At 20.2% G+C, this 14,977-nt stretch overlaps 2 protein-coding genes across 6 annotated transcripts in view; one reads left to right on the plus strand and one right to left on the minus strand.

Annotated features, from left to right (window-relative positions):
* Positions 1 to 14,977, plus strand: part of LOC122510454 — a 303,718-nt gene that overhangs the window by 208,466 nt on the left and 80,275 nt on the right. The gene's annotated exons all lie outside the window — the stretch shown is intronic.
* LOC122510456 (electron transfer flavoprotein beta subunit lysine methyltransferase-like) overlaps positions 1 to 14,977 on the minus strand; it is a 101,932-nt gene that overhangs the window by 45,478 nt on the left and 41,477 nt on the right. The window lies entirely within an intron of this gene.

Here is a 14,977-nt window from a genome sequence, read left to right on the forward strand (position 1 = left end):
GAATAATTCATTTAAAATTGTATTAAAAATTATTAAATTTTTGCAACAAATTTTATTAAATTAAAAACAATTTTAAAAACAATTGAATTTTTTTTTAATCATTTCATGAAAATTTAAAAGAATAATTCAATTATTTCAAATTCATTTAAAATTGTATCTCATAGAAATAGTTGAATTCTTGCAACGAATTTTATTAATTTTTTTTAAATCATTAAATTTTTTTCGAATAATTCCTTGAAAATTATATTAAAAATAATTGAATTCCTGTGAAGAATTTTATTAAATGTTTTTTAAATAATTGAATTTTTTTGAATCATTTTGTGAAAACCTAAAAGAATAATTAAATTATTTCGAATAATTATATGAAAAATTGTATTAAAAATTATTAAATTTTTGCAACAAATTTTATTAAATTAAAAAAAAATTTAATAATTGAATTTTGTTGAATCATTTCATGAAAATTTGAAAGAATAATTCAATTATTTCGAATAATTTATTTGAAATTGCATTAGAAGTAATTGAATTCTTGCGATGAATTTTATAAATTTCTTTTTACATCATTGAATTTTTTCGAATAATTTGTTTAAAATTATATTAAAAATAATTGAATTCCTAAGAAAAATTTTATTATTTATAAAAATAATTGAAATTTCTAAAAAGAATGTTCTTATTTATATGAAAATAATTGAATCTTTATAAAAAATATTATTATTTATGAAAATAATTGAAATATTGCGAAGAAATTTATAAAAAAAATTTGTAAATAATTGAAATGTTGTGAAATTTTAATTATTAATGAAAACGATTATTTGCGTACAATTTTATCAGGCATTTTTTAAGTAATTGAATTCTTTTGGAAAATTTTATTAAAATAATAGATATTGAAAATCATTAAATTAGGGCCAGTTTTTTAAAATAATTGAAATTTTGTTAAAATTTCTGAAAATAATTTAATTTCGGAGAAGAATTTTATTATTTATAAAAATAATAGAATTTTTGACGAAAATTAAAAAAAAAAATTTTTTGAACGTAATCCCTGACTTTCCCCTGACTTTCCTGACATGTAGCATCTTCTTCTTTTCATTAAAATAAACAAAATTAAACGAAATAATCCCTTTTTAAATTAATATCTCTAAATTAACAAAACAATTAGAGATTTTTCAAGATATAAATTGAAGAATAATAAAATTAGAAGAATAATTTAGAAAACAATTTTTTCATGTGGTTATACTTCAACACTTTTTTTTAAAAAAAAGTAAAAAATAAAATTCGAAAGGTAAACAAAATTTTCACTCATACAGAAGATTGAAGTATTAAAATTTTTTTATATCATAACCGTAAGATTAATGTTTTACGATATTACTTTAGTGCATAATAATTTACAAAGTAGGGAGTAAAAAAACAAAATTTACGGGATTAATGAAAAAGGGATAAAAAGAATAATAAAGAAAGATTTAATACTATCGCATACATATACAGTTAGAAGAAAATTTTTATTTTTGAATGATTGTTAGTAGAATTGTGATTTACTGTTATTATATATTTTATTTTGAAAAAAGAAAACAGTTAAATAAACGTAAATGTAACAAAAATTATTCCTATAAATTTTCTATCACTGAAGACATTTTATTCTACTTGAAGAATGCATCTTTTGGATTCACAAATAAAAAATCGAGAACAGAAAATAAGTGTATCTTTAAATATAAAAATATGTTTTTTAAAAAGGCAGAAAAAATTTAGATTTTTGAAAAATTTTATTAATTTAAAATCTTCTAAAATTACTTAAATTTGTCAGTATATATTTAATTAATTATTAAAAATAATGGATTCATAGAAGAATTTTAGTTAAAAGCACTAAAAAAATTGAAATTTGAAGAAGTTACAAATTATTGCAGAAATTCAATGATTTTCAAAAGTAATAAAATTCTTATTACAAAATTCAATTGCGTTCAAATTAATTATTTTTTATTTTAATTTTAAATTAATTAATATCGAAAGAATTCAATTATTAAAGATAAATAACAAAATTATTTGCGAAAATTCAATTATTTTGAGGCATTTTAATAAAATTTTTTGCAAAATTTAATTATTTTCAAAAATTAACAATATTCATCAAAAAAGTTCAATTATTTTTTAAAATAATAAATTTCTTCTTGAGAATTGAATTATTTTTGAAAATTTTAATAAAATCATTCGCTAGAATTTAATTATTTTCGCATAAATAATAAAATTTTTTTAAGGAATTCAATTATTTTCATAAATAATAAAAATTTTTTTAAGGAATTCAATTGCTTTCATAAAAAATAATTTAAAATTCTAGATTAAAAATAGGAATTGTGCAAATATTTTTCTTCTTTTTCTAAAACAAAATAATAATTTTGTTAAAAAAAATTGTGATTCATAAACAAAAATAATGCAAAATAAATAAATTTTCTATTTCTTCATCACAATTATTTAACAATTTTCTAATTTTGTTTAGAAGAAAAGAACAAAAATCGGCATAATTTTAATTTGCCAAAATACAATATTTAACAAAATTTTAGTCTTTTAATGGAAAAAAGTAAAAATCTATTTGTCATTTCAATTTTGAATTAATTTTAAAATAAAAATAATTATAGCATAATAGGAAAATATACAATCTATCTAAAGTTAACAAAAAATAAAAGTATAAATAAAAAACAACTTCAGAGTGTGAGTGACAGAAAAAGTGAATGAATGAAAGAACATTTAAATTATTATAGTTAATTCTTCAAAAGAGTAATTTTTTTCATAATTTCTAGATTATAAATTATTCAAACTCAAATAATTTTTGTTCAATAAAGTTAAAAAATATTTATTTTTCTACGGGAATTAAAATTTTAAACCAATTTTAAGTAAAAGCTTTAATTTGAAATTTAACTATTTCTAAACATTTATAATAGAACACATTTATAATTTTCAATTATAATGTCAAATTTCAACTGAAATTCATATGTAAATCAATTCTTGTTAGAAAGTTCAGCGAGAATTCAATTATTTAAATAGAAAATTAAATTTTGATAGAATAATTGATTATTTCTTACAATTGAATATTCATAAAGAATTTTATCAAAATTTTTATAAATAATTGATTTCTTTCGTAGAATTTTAATAAATCTATTGAAAATAATTAAACTATTTCCATTAATTTAATAAAAATTTTATTAAAAATAATTGAATTTCTGTGAAAAATTTTATTATTCATAAAAATCATTGAATTTTTGTAATAAATTTTATAAAAATAATAATTAATATTTTTCAAAAAATATTATGAAAATTGTGATTTAAATAATTAAATTTCTGTAAAATTTTTAACTTTTTTCAAACAATTAAATTTTGAAGAATAATTTTAATGAAAATTCAAAGGAATAATTCAATTCTTTCGAATAATTCTTTTAAATTTGTATTTAAAATGTTTAAACAATTGAATTCCTGTAAAATTTTTTATTATTCATAAAAATAATTGAATTTTTGCGAAGAATTTTATTATTTTTTTTTTTTTTTAAATAATTGAATTCTTTTATGAGAAATTTTATTAAAATAGTAGATATTAAAAATATTTGAATGTTAGCGAAGAATTTCATTATTTCTAAAAAATAATTGAATTCTTGAGAAAGATTTTCCAAAAATATTTGACAATAATTGATTTTTTTCAAAGAATTTTATTAAGATTTTTCAAAATAATTACATTTTTCGAGGAATCCATTTAAATACAAAATTAAATTTTGATTGAATAATTGATAGAATAATAATTGATTATTTCTTACAATTGAATATTCATAAAGAATTTTATCAAAAATTTTATAAATGGTAATTGATTTCTTTCTAAAAATTTCAATGAAACTATTGAAAATAATTAAATTATTTCGAATAATTTAATAAAAATTTTATTAAAAATAATAGAATTCTTAATAAGAATTTTTATTATTTATAAAAATAATTGAATTTTCAATGAAAAATGTTATTATTTATAAAAATAATTGAATTTTTCAGAAGAATTTTATTATTTACAAAAATAATTGATTTCTTTAGGCAAATTTTGTTATTTATGAAAATAATTGAATTTTCTTGAAATATTTTATTATTTATTAAAATAATTGAATTCTTGCGAAGAATTTTTAAAAAAATTTTTAAAATAATTGAAATTTTCTGAAGAATTGTATAAATTTTAAGAAAAATTGACATTTTTTTAAGAATTTCATAATTTATGAAAATAGTTAAAGTTTTTTGGAATATTTTTCTATTTTTATAAAAATAATTGAATTCTTGAGAAGAATTTTTTTTGAAATTTGGAAAATAATTGAATTTTTGGGAAGAATTTTTAAAACAATTTGAAAAGTCAATTTTAGGAAAAATTGACTTTTTTTTTGAAGAATTTCATAATTTAAGAAAATAGTTAAATTTTTTTGAAATATTTTTCTATTTTTATAAAAATAATTGAATTCTTGCGAAGAATTTTTTTTTCTAAATTTGGAAAATAATTGAATTCTTGGGAAGAATTTTAAAAAAAATTTGGAAAATAATTTAAATTTTTCTGAAAAATTTTATAAATTTTGATAAAAATTGAATTTTTTGAAGAATTACGTTTTTTCTAAGGATTTTGTATAATTTATGAAAATAATTGAATTCTTTCGAGAAATTTTATTAATAATTGAATTATTGTGATGAATATTGTTATTAATGAAAATAAGTGAATTTTGAAAAGAATTTTATTGAAATACCTCAAAATAATTGAATTTTCGGGAGTAATTTTTTTATTTATCGACATAATTATGTCAATAAATAAAAAAATTATTTAAAAAATTTATTTATTATTTAAAAAAAAATTTTATTAAAATTATATTTAAAATAATTATTATTAATTTCTTTCGAATAATTTTATTAAATTTTTGAAAATAATTGAATTATTGCGGAAAATTTTATTAAAATGTTTAAAAAAGAATTGAATTTCTCTTGAAAATTTTATTACTTTTGAAAGCAATTGAAATCTTCATAAGAATTTTATGAACATTGTTTTAAATAATGAATTTTTAAATGTTATGAAAATTTTATTACTTTAAAATTTAAATAATTGAATTCTTGTCAACAATTTTATTTGTGAAAGTAACTGAATTTTACGATTATGAAAATAATTAAATTCATGCTTAGAATTTAATCAAAAAAATTTTTTTTTTAAATTGAATTTACATGAAAAATTTTATAATTATTAAAAGTAATTGAATTATTGGGAAAAATAAATTGCATTAAATTTTGTTAAATAAAATTGATTTTTTTCAATATTAACGAATTAAAAGTAGTGGAAATTCTCTAAAAAAAATATTGTTTATATTCTTTGTTCGGAAAGTTAAATATACCTATATATTTAATAATTTTTTTTACCTTCTCTATTCTTTAGAATAATTAAAATTTTCGTAATGAAGTTTTTTTTTAATTTAGATATCAGATAACAATTTTTGTGAAATTCAATTTTCCTCGTACAAGAAAGTTTAATTTAATTATTTTCAATTTTGAAAATCTGATGCCAAATTTGAAATTAGTATCGAACAGGGACTTTCACGAAAAATTCGTGTCGTGCCCGTGCCGTGCCTTGGCACGACACGAAGTACGATTTGTAATTCGTGCCGTGCCAAGGCACGACACAAAGTTCGCTTGGTAATTCGTGCCGTGCCTAGGCACGACACGAAGTTTGCTTGGTAATTCGTGCCCGTGCCAAGGCACGACACGAATTACACTTACTAAATCGTGTCGTGCCTTAAATATTGCTTTTGAGATTCTACACAATATTCCATGCGTGCCTTTAAAACGTGCCTTGGCACAACACATTTCAAAAATTTTATTTGTGTCGTGCCTTGGCACGGCACGATTTACCAAACGTACTTTGTGTCGTGCCTAGGCACGGCACGAATTACCAAGCGTTATTCGTGTCGTGCCAAGGCACGGCACGAATTACAAAACGTTTTTCGTGTCGTGCTAAGGCACGGCACGGGCACGACACGAATTTTCGTTTTTTTTCGTGTCCGTGTCGGTCCCTGGTATCGAAATTTGTTAAAGTTTTTTTATGTACTTTAAATTTTAGAAATATAATATATTTTGAAAATTTAATTCTAATTAGTTTTTCAGTTATGCGTCATAATAAGTATTTCTTTAAAAATTAGTTAAATTAAAATGACTTGAAATTGTTTACAATAAAAATTGTAGCACAACATTCCCGCGCGCTTCGGCGCGGATAATTTGGCTAGTATAATAATATAATTAATTAATTTTTTTTGTCAAATAGATTTGATGGGGCAATTGTCATTAATGAATTTAATGTTAAATGCAATGTATGTTGAATGTTTTTATAAGAAATAAGATTTTGGAAATATACTCATGCGTTTCGATGACAAGTATTATATACTAGAGTTGCATAAGGAAAAATAATATTTAGAGGGGAACTTTACATAAAATGCGCCACACGTAAACTTCATCTACGTTAGTGTTGCAAGTCTTCACTATTTACATGTAGCATAACTGTGTTATTCATCTCATTGGAAGTTTGCTCCATTCGCACGACATCACTCTCGTCTCGTCTCGCCTCCTCTCGATGTCTTCGTTGAGTTTGTGTTTATGTTGGAAGCTTTAAAGACAAGCTACTCCAGTTATATAACTTGTCTTGTTTTTTGTAGCTCATTTCCTGCTTCTTTCTTTATATATATACACACACACACACTCTGAAAACTCCTTTTCGGAGTTTTGCTATTTTGCTATTGCCGAGGGAGAAACAGGAACGCCAGGAAGCTATTCAAAGACATCATACTTAGCGAAAGAAACTTCCTTATGATAATGGCATTTATACACTTTATACAGTTTCGTGTGAGGCACAGATGCTTGTCCAAAATAATTTTCAATCTTCCATACTAAAAGCTGTGTGTGTGTGTGAGAAGAGCAAACTTGTTCGCTTCACATTCTGAATGCATAATGTTTTGTTGCAAAGTCGGTGGGAAAATTTATTTCATTTATTTCATTTAATTTTGTCCATTTTGTCACGTTTATTAAATGTGTCAGTGTGTGAAATGAGACGTATATTAAAATGAAGAGAGGATTATTATATTTTCAAATTTGCCTGCATAATTTTTTTTTTTTTTTTTTGACGAGCATTTTGTCATCGTAAATTGTCATTTTTAAAATTCGGTTCACAGGCGGAACCGCAAGCGAAAAATTCATTTATGGTCACATACATATACTTGTTAGTATGTGGGTTTGGTATTTTTTTCTCTCTCTTTTTTTTTTCTCTTCGCGAGTACATTGCTAGAAAAAATTTATCAAACTTGTGTAAAATTGATTTTAATTGCTTTTTCTTCACTTTAAAAACCAGAAACTTGGAAAACAAGTGTCTTTTTTCGTGAATAAATACAAAACGGTTGGTGAACTTCTTTGCTATTGATTTTAATAGAATGTTCACGGGATTTTATGTGGAATCTTTCCACTATGGGTCATTTGACCGAAATTCGAATTAAATTAAAAATTACCTGAAAATTGTCACTCAAGTTTTCCCGAGGACACTGATTAGGAATTTTGGATTTTAAAAAACTGACCTGTGAGTCAGTTTTTAAAAATCCAAAATTGTGGGTAGGAAAGAAATCAATTTATTGATTTAAATAAAATCCTGTGAAAGAAATTAATTTTTATTTTGATAATCTTGGTTTATGAGAATTCAAATACTTTCAGAAGAAATAAAATTCATGTCAAGAATTAAATAATTTTTTATTCAATTTCAATTAAATTCTTTCTAAATAATTGAATTATTCTTTTAAATTTTCGTAGAATAATTTTAAAAAGTTTAATTATTTAAAAAAAAATTCATAAAATTCGTTGCAAGAATTTAATTATTTTCATAAATATAATAGAATTCTTCATAGGAATTGAATTATTTTCATAAGTAATAAAATTCAACACAAAAATTCAATTATTTTCAAAAAAAAATCAATGTTTAAAATTTTTAATTTTTTAAATTAAAAAATTTTGTTTTAAATTCGTTGAAAGAAATTAATTATTTTCCAAAATTTTAATAATATACATTGCAAGAATTCAATTATTTTCAATACAATTTTCAATAAATTCCTCAAAAAATGTAATTATTTTGAAAAATTTCATTAAAATTCTTTGAAAGAAATTAATTATTATCAAAATTTTTTGAAAAATCTTTCTCAAGAATTCAATTATTTTTAGAAATAATAAAATTCTTCCGCTGATATTCAAATATTTTTAATATCTACTATTTTAATAAAATTTCTTATAAAAATTCAATTATTAAAAAAAAAAAAAAATTTGTACGAAAAAATTCAATTATTTAACAATTTTAAAAGAATTATTCGAAATAATTGAATTATTCTTTTAAATTTTCATGAAATTATTTTTAAAAATTCAATTGTTTTTATAATTAATAAAATTCATCACAAGAATTCAATTATTTTTAATACAATTTTAATTAAATTATTCAAAATAATTTAATTATTCATAAAATGATTTTAAAAAATTCAATTATTCATAAAATTCAATTATTTAAACATTTTTTTTAAATTTAGTAAAATTCGTTGCAAGAATTCAATTGTTTCCATAAATAAAAAAATTCTCCACAGGAGTTCAATTATTTTTAATACAATTTTAATTAAACTATTGGAAATAATTGAATTCTTCTTTTAAATTTTCATAAAATGATTCAAAAAAATTCAATTATTTAAAAAAATTTCATAAAATTCTTCAGAAGAATTCAATTACTTTTAATATAATTTTAAAGGAATTATTCAAAATAATTGAATTATTTTTAAAATTTTTCATAAATGAACTCAAAAAAATTCAATTATTTTCAAAAATAATAAAACTCATCGCAGAATTTCGAATTATTTTTAATACAATTTTAATCAAATTTCTTGAAAAATGTAACTAAATTCTAAAAAATTTTATTAAAATTCGTGAAAAGAATTCAATTATTTAAAAATTTGTTAATAAAATTCTTTGTAAGAATTAAATTTTAATAAAAATTCAGTTATTCAATAAATAATTTACTTTTGTATTTAAAAATTTTAATTTTCGTAGAATTTTCTAATAAAAATTAATTTGAAAATAAATTTTAGTTTAAATTTTTCGATAATAATTGAATATGAAAATAATTTTTAAAAAATTACAGTAACAATATTAATAACTCTAATTCTTTCAAAATTCAATCGTTCCTTTTCTGGAATTTTTAAATAAAAATTGTTCAAAACTTTATAATAATTTTTTATGAAAATTATTAATATTAATCATTATTTTAAATAAATATTTCAATATTATTACAGTTATAAAGAAATTAAAATTTCTAAAGCTTTCACTTTATAAAACTTTCGAAACTTAATTATATATAAAAATGTATGCTTCTAATAATCAATTATTATCTTAAATTTTAACTGAATTTCATTTTTAAACCAATTTATCTTACATATTTTTAATTAAATAATTTATTATTTCTGAAAATTGAATTCCTGCTCTAAAGAGAATTTTATCAAAATATTAAAAATTAATTAAATTTTTCAGAAAAATTGTATTACAATTTTTAAAAATAATTGAATTTTTTAGAGAAATATTTTTAAAATTGTACTGAAAGTAATTGAATTCCTAAGAAAAATGTTATAATTTATAGAAATTCAAATTTTATTTGAATTTTTTCGATGATTTTAACCAAAATTTGAGGAAATAATTGAATTCTTGCGAATAATTTTATGTATTTATAACAATATTTTTAAAGTTGATTAATTTCAAAAATTTATTTGATTCCAATAACCGATTAATTGACTATTATCAAGTAAATATTTAATTGAATCAAATAATATTTATTGGAGTCAATTAAATGGTAAATATTTGCTTCAAATACTGCGAAATTATTGGTTCAAATACCATTTTCAATTGACTCCAATAAATATTATTTGATTCAAGTAAATATATAATTAGTAGTAAAATAAATATATAATTGATAATAGTCAATTAAACGGTTATTTGAATAAAATACATTTTTTTTTCAGTGTAGCTACTTTTTTTAGTCTTGAAGCTACTTTTTTAAAATTAATTATCGAGTGCGAAGCTTAAAATTTTTGAAAGAGTTAAAAAATGTTTGTAACTTAAAGTTAGACTCCTCCTTGAAATAAAGCATCCTCTTTACAATGTTAAAGAATTTTAATAGAGTACAAAAGTCTCTTGACATTTCGACTAAAATTTCTACCTAAATAAAAAAAAAACTCATATAAAATAAAGAAAGTGACTTATCTTGGTAGAATTTAGCTGAAATGAATATAAAAATAAAAAAAAGGAGGAAAAAAAAATGATACATAATGGGTTGGGCAGCAGCGTGCGGACTTTATGCCAGACGAGATAGAGGAGGAAAATAAAAATACGTGGACGTTGTTAACGGGAAATAAATGACTCGACTGCGACTCTCGCGTCACTAAAGTGCGTATCGCGCGCGTGTAATTTTGCGTAACTGCAGGACAGTCAAAGTGTGTTTGAGCGGTCATGGACTGTCGACGCGTGCCTCCACATTCTTTATGCTCTCGTATCTGCAAATGTGTGATAAAAGCACGCGGGATTTCCCCGCATAGTACAGATATACAATGGTCGGAATTCAACGATTTTTCCTATACTCGTACTTGGCAATGCACTGCATGTGACCATCCATTCATTTATATATAGCAGATACAGTTGTACCTTTTTAAAAAGAACCGGCATGAAAAGTAATTGACGTCCTTTCTATATATATATATTTTTTTTTCTTTTTTTTCTTTTCTTTTCTTTAAAGAGAGCTTAAAAAAGATCGGGAGAAAAAGTAACTGAAAACGGAAAAGAAGAAACTTGAGATAAGTGCAAGATCACAAAAGGTGAATCGTGATAGGGAATAAAACATTGTTTTCCATTGTTCGGGATTCACTCGGTCGTTGTCAATATTGTTCTTGATTACACGAAAGTGGAAATAAAATTAAGTATGTCCTAATAAAGAAATTGTTCTTTTCTTCTTTTTACTACTCTCAAATTGAACCAGAGGTTCGTTTATCAGGGTTACCACGCTTTTGCTCTCATTTCAAATTCCCTGACTTTTCCAGAGGTTTTCCAAGTTAAAAAACAAAATTTTTCCAGGTTTTTCAAATTACATTTATATTTTACAAAATTAAATAATTAGTCATTATAATTTTCCCATAAGAATTAGGATTTTCAAAAATTTTAAATTCAAACCTTTTTGAAATTAAACAACTTATAAGCTCCAAGTCAAAGACACTGAGTCATCGATTTCTTCATGTTTTCTAACAATAAAAATAAAAAAAATTATAATAATAATAATAAATAAATAAATAAATAAAAAAATAAAATAAAAAAATGAAAAAAAAATCATTATTTTATATTATAAGAATATTGTTACTCTAACTTATTCAAAATTACTTTCATCACTTCAATTCAAACCAAGTTGAAGTCCACAACGTTGATCAACGAAAAAAAATTTTTCACTTAGTAAATTAATTAAAGATGACGCAGCAATATTGACACAAAAATATTTAGAAAAAAAGATTAATGTTCATATTTTGCTAATAATTATTTTACAATTAAATATTAAATTAAAAATAATACTTGAATGCATTAAATAAATTTTTTTCGTTGATAAACGTTGTGGACTTCAACTTCGTCAATTCAATTATTGTTTTCCACAATTTTCAACTAAAATTCTTCTTTATAAAGTTTAAATTAATTATTTTGCTAGTTTTTAATAATTTTTGAAAAATTTTCGTTGAAAATTTTCAAATCTATTTGTTTACAATTCAATTTTACGAAATTTCATCGATTATTCGAAAATTCTTCAATCAAATATATATTAGACAAGAAAAATATCAAATAACAAAAAAAAAAAAATTGAATTAAACTTTTTCAAAAAAATTAAATCGACACAATTTTTAGTTAAAAGTATGAAAAATTCAAACGTTCAATGATTATAATTTGAAATCTTTTCAAAATTCAATTATTTCTAAAAATTCAGCTAATAATACTTTCTCTCTAAATTTGAATTAGTAAAAATGCTTACTAATTGGAATTAACTTACTAATTAAATTAGTAGAAACGACTATTTATTAGTAAAATCTGCTAATTCAAAAGCAAAAAGTCAGTCACTAATTCAAATTAGAAAACATTTTTTACTAATTCAAATTTAGAGATAGTTTAATATTCAATTATTATCTAAAATTTTAACGGAAATTCATATTTGAATCAATAATCATTAGAAAATTCTACGAGAATTCAATTATTTAAATACAAAAATAAATAATAAATTGAAGAATTGAATGTTTTTTATAAAATTGAACTCTCATAAAGAATTTTATAACAAATTTTTAAATAGATAATTAAGAATCTTTTGACGAATAATAAAAAGTATGAAAAGTTCAAATTTTCAAAGATTTTAATTTGAAATTCATTTTTAAATCAATATTTATTAGAAAATTCTACGAGAATTCAATTATTATTTAACTATAAAAATAAATATTTTATTAAACAATTGAATGTTTGTTAAAATTAAATTTTCATAATGAATTTTGTCAACAAATTTTTAAATAATTGAAATTCTGACAAGAATTTTATTGAAAGTATTGAAAATAATTGAATTTCTATACGAAGAAGTTTATGAAATTTTTGAAAATAATTGAATTTCTACGAAGGATTTTATGAAATTTTTGAAAATAATGGAATTTTTGCAAAGAATTCTGTTATTTATAATGATAATTGAATTCTTGCTCAGAATTGTATTAGATTTTTCAATAATAATTGAATGTCTGCGAAGAAAATTAAGAAAAGTTTAGAAAATAATTGAATTTTGATATTTATAATGATAATTGAATTCTTGACAAGAATTGTATTACAACTTTTAAAAATAATTGAATTTCTTCGAAGAATTTTGTAAAAAAATATTTAATTTTATGATAAATTTTGAAAATAATTAAATTCTTGCTAAAAATGTTATTTTTTTAAAATAATTGAATTTTTGGGAAGAATTCTGTTATTTATGAAAAGATAATTGAATTCTTTCCAAGAACTTTATTTGAAAGTTTTGAAAATAATTGAATTTTATGATAAATTTTGAAAATAATTGAATTCCTGTTAAAAAATTCGTTATTTTTGAAAATAATTGAATTTTTGCGAAGAATTTTATGAAAATTTAAAAAAATAATTGAATCTTTGCTAAAAATTTTGTTATTTTTGAAAATAATTGAATTTCTGAGAAGAATTTTATTAAAAATATTTAAAAATAATTGAATTCCTGCGAAGAATTTTGTTCTTTACGATAATCATTTTGACAAATAATTTTAATTTTCGAGAAATTATATTAAAATTGCATTAAAAATAATTGAATCTCTGTAAAAAATTTGATTGAATTTGAAAAATTTTTTTGAAAATAATTGAAATTTTGCAAAGAATTATATTAAAATTTTTGAAAAGTAATTGAATTTTGAAGAAAAATTTTATTATTGATAAATATAATTGAAATTTTGAAGAGAATTTTTTTAAACTTTTGACCATAATTGAATTTCTGCGAAGAATTCAATTTTATAAAATTTTTCTAGAGAATTCAATTATTTCCTAAAGTTTTAAAGAAATTCTTCAAAAATTCAATTATTTTTAATACAATTTTAAGAAAGTTTCAAAAAAGGATTCAATTATTTTTAAAAAATAGTAAGGAAATTTTTCTAGAAAATTCAATTATTCTCAAAAGTTTTAATAAAAAAATTGAAATTCTTTGTAAATTTTAATTATTTTCAAATTTTTCCATTAAATTTAGTAAAAAAAACTACATTCTTGAAAAAAATTTCATTATTTACGAAATCTCCAATAAAATTGTTTAAAAGAATTCAATTTTTTATATATAATTTTAATAAAATTCAATAATCAAATGTTGAATTTCAATTATTAACAAAACGCGGTTATTTAAAAACAAACTTGAAAGAAACTTTAACAGAGATTCTTCACCAAAAAATAAATTCTTTAAAAAAAATTAATAACATTCTTAGCAAAAATTCAATTAATATTATAAATAATAAAATTTTGTTAAAAATTCAATTATTTTCAATACAATTTGAAAATAATTCCACGACAAATGTAATTATTTTCAAATCTTTTATTAGAATTCTTCAAACAAAATCAATTATTTTCAAAAATTTTGATAAAATTCTTAATAAGAATTGAATTGTAGGAAATAATCTATTATTCTACAAAAAAAATCATAACTTATCTATATAAAATATCATGCTGTGAAATAAAAGAAAAAAAATATTTTCACTACCAATATAAAGTTCTTTCTTGCAAAGAAAAATAAGAAAAAGTCATAAATATAATTCAAGATTGGAATTTGTCTATAGAAGAAATTTTTTTTTAACAATTTAATTTATTATTTACTTCCTGCTTTTCTTCTTCTGTTTTCAAATTTATTTCAAATAAAGTTTTCATGAAAGAATTTTATTCGTAAAGTTTTCTTCTATTATTTAATAATATACACAAAAGTCAAGAGCTGCTTGAATTATTCTCTTATTAAATTAATTTTATTATTATAAATAGTAATAAAATAAGTAAATGAAAATGTAAAATTCATTTCCACGATTCCCTTTAGTCATGTAACTCTTTAATAAATGTTGAATGCATAAAATGAGTTTCATCTTTTGATCATGAATTCAAGTAAGCCACGAATATTTTATAATGAAAATACATATTAAAATAATTGGCGAGGTCTCTCCTTTGAAAAAAAGGGGATTTTTCGTTTGATTAGCGAGAACAGAAAATTCAAAAAAAAAATCTATGGAATCTTTAATGTGCTTTGATTCGAAAATACTTTTCTTTTGAGGAAAAAAAAAATTCTATTTTATATTAAAACTCAGAAATTATATTATACACAGAAATAATTTTTATACGAATCGTCGAACAA

This window comes from Leptopilina heterotoma, unplaced genomic scaffold, assembly GCF_015476425.1.
Source record: "Leptopilina heterotoma isolate Lh14 unplaced genomic scaffold, ASM1547642v1 Lhet_68, whole genome shotgun sequence".
NCBI classification, from domain to species: domain Eukaryota; kingdom Metazoa; phylum Arthropoda; class Insecta; order Hymenoptera; family Figitidae; genus Leptopilina; species Leptopilina heterotoma.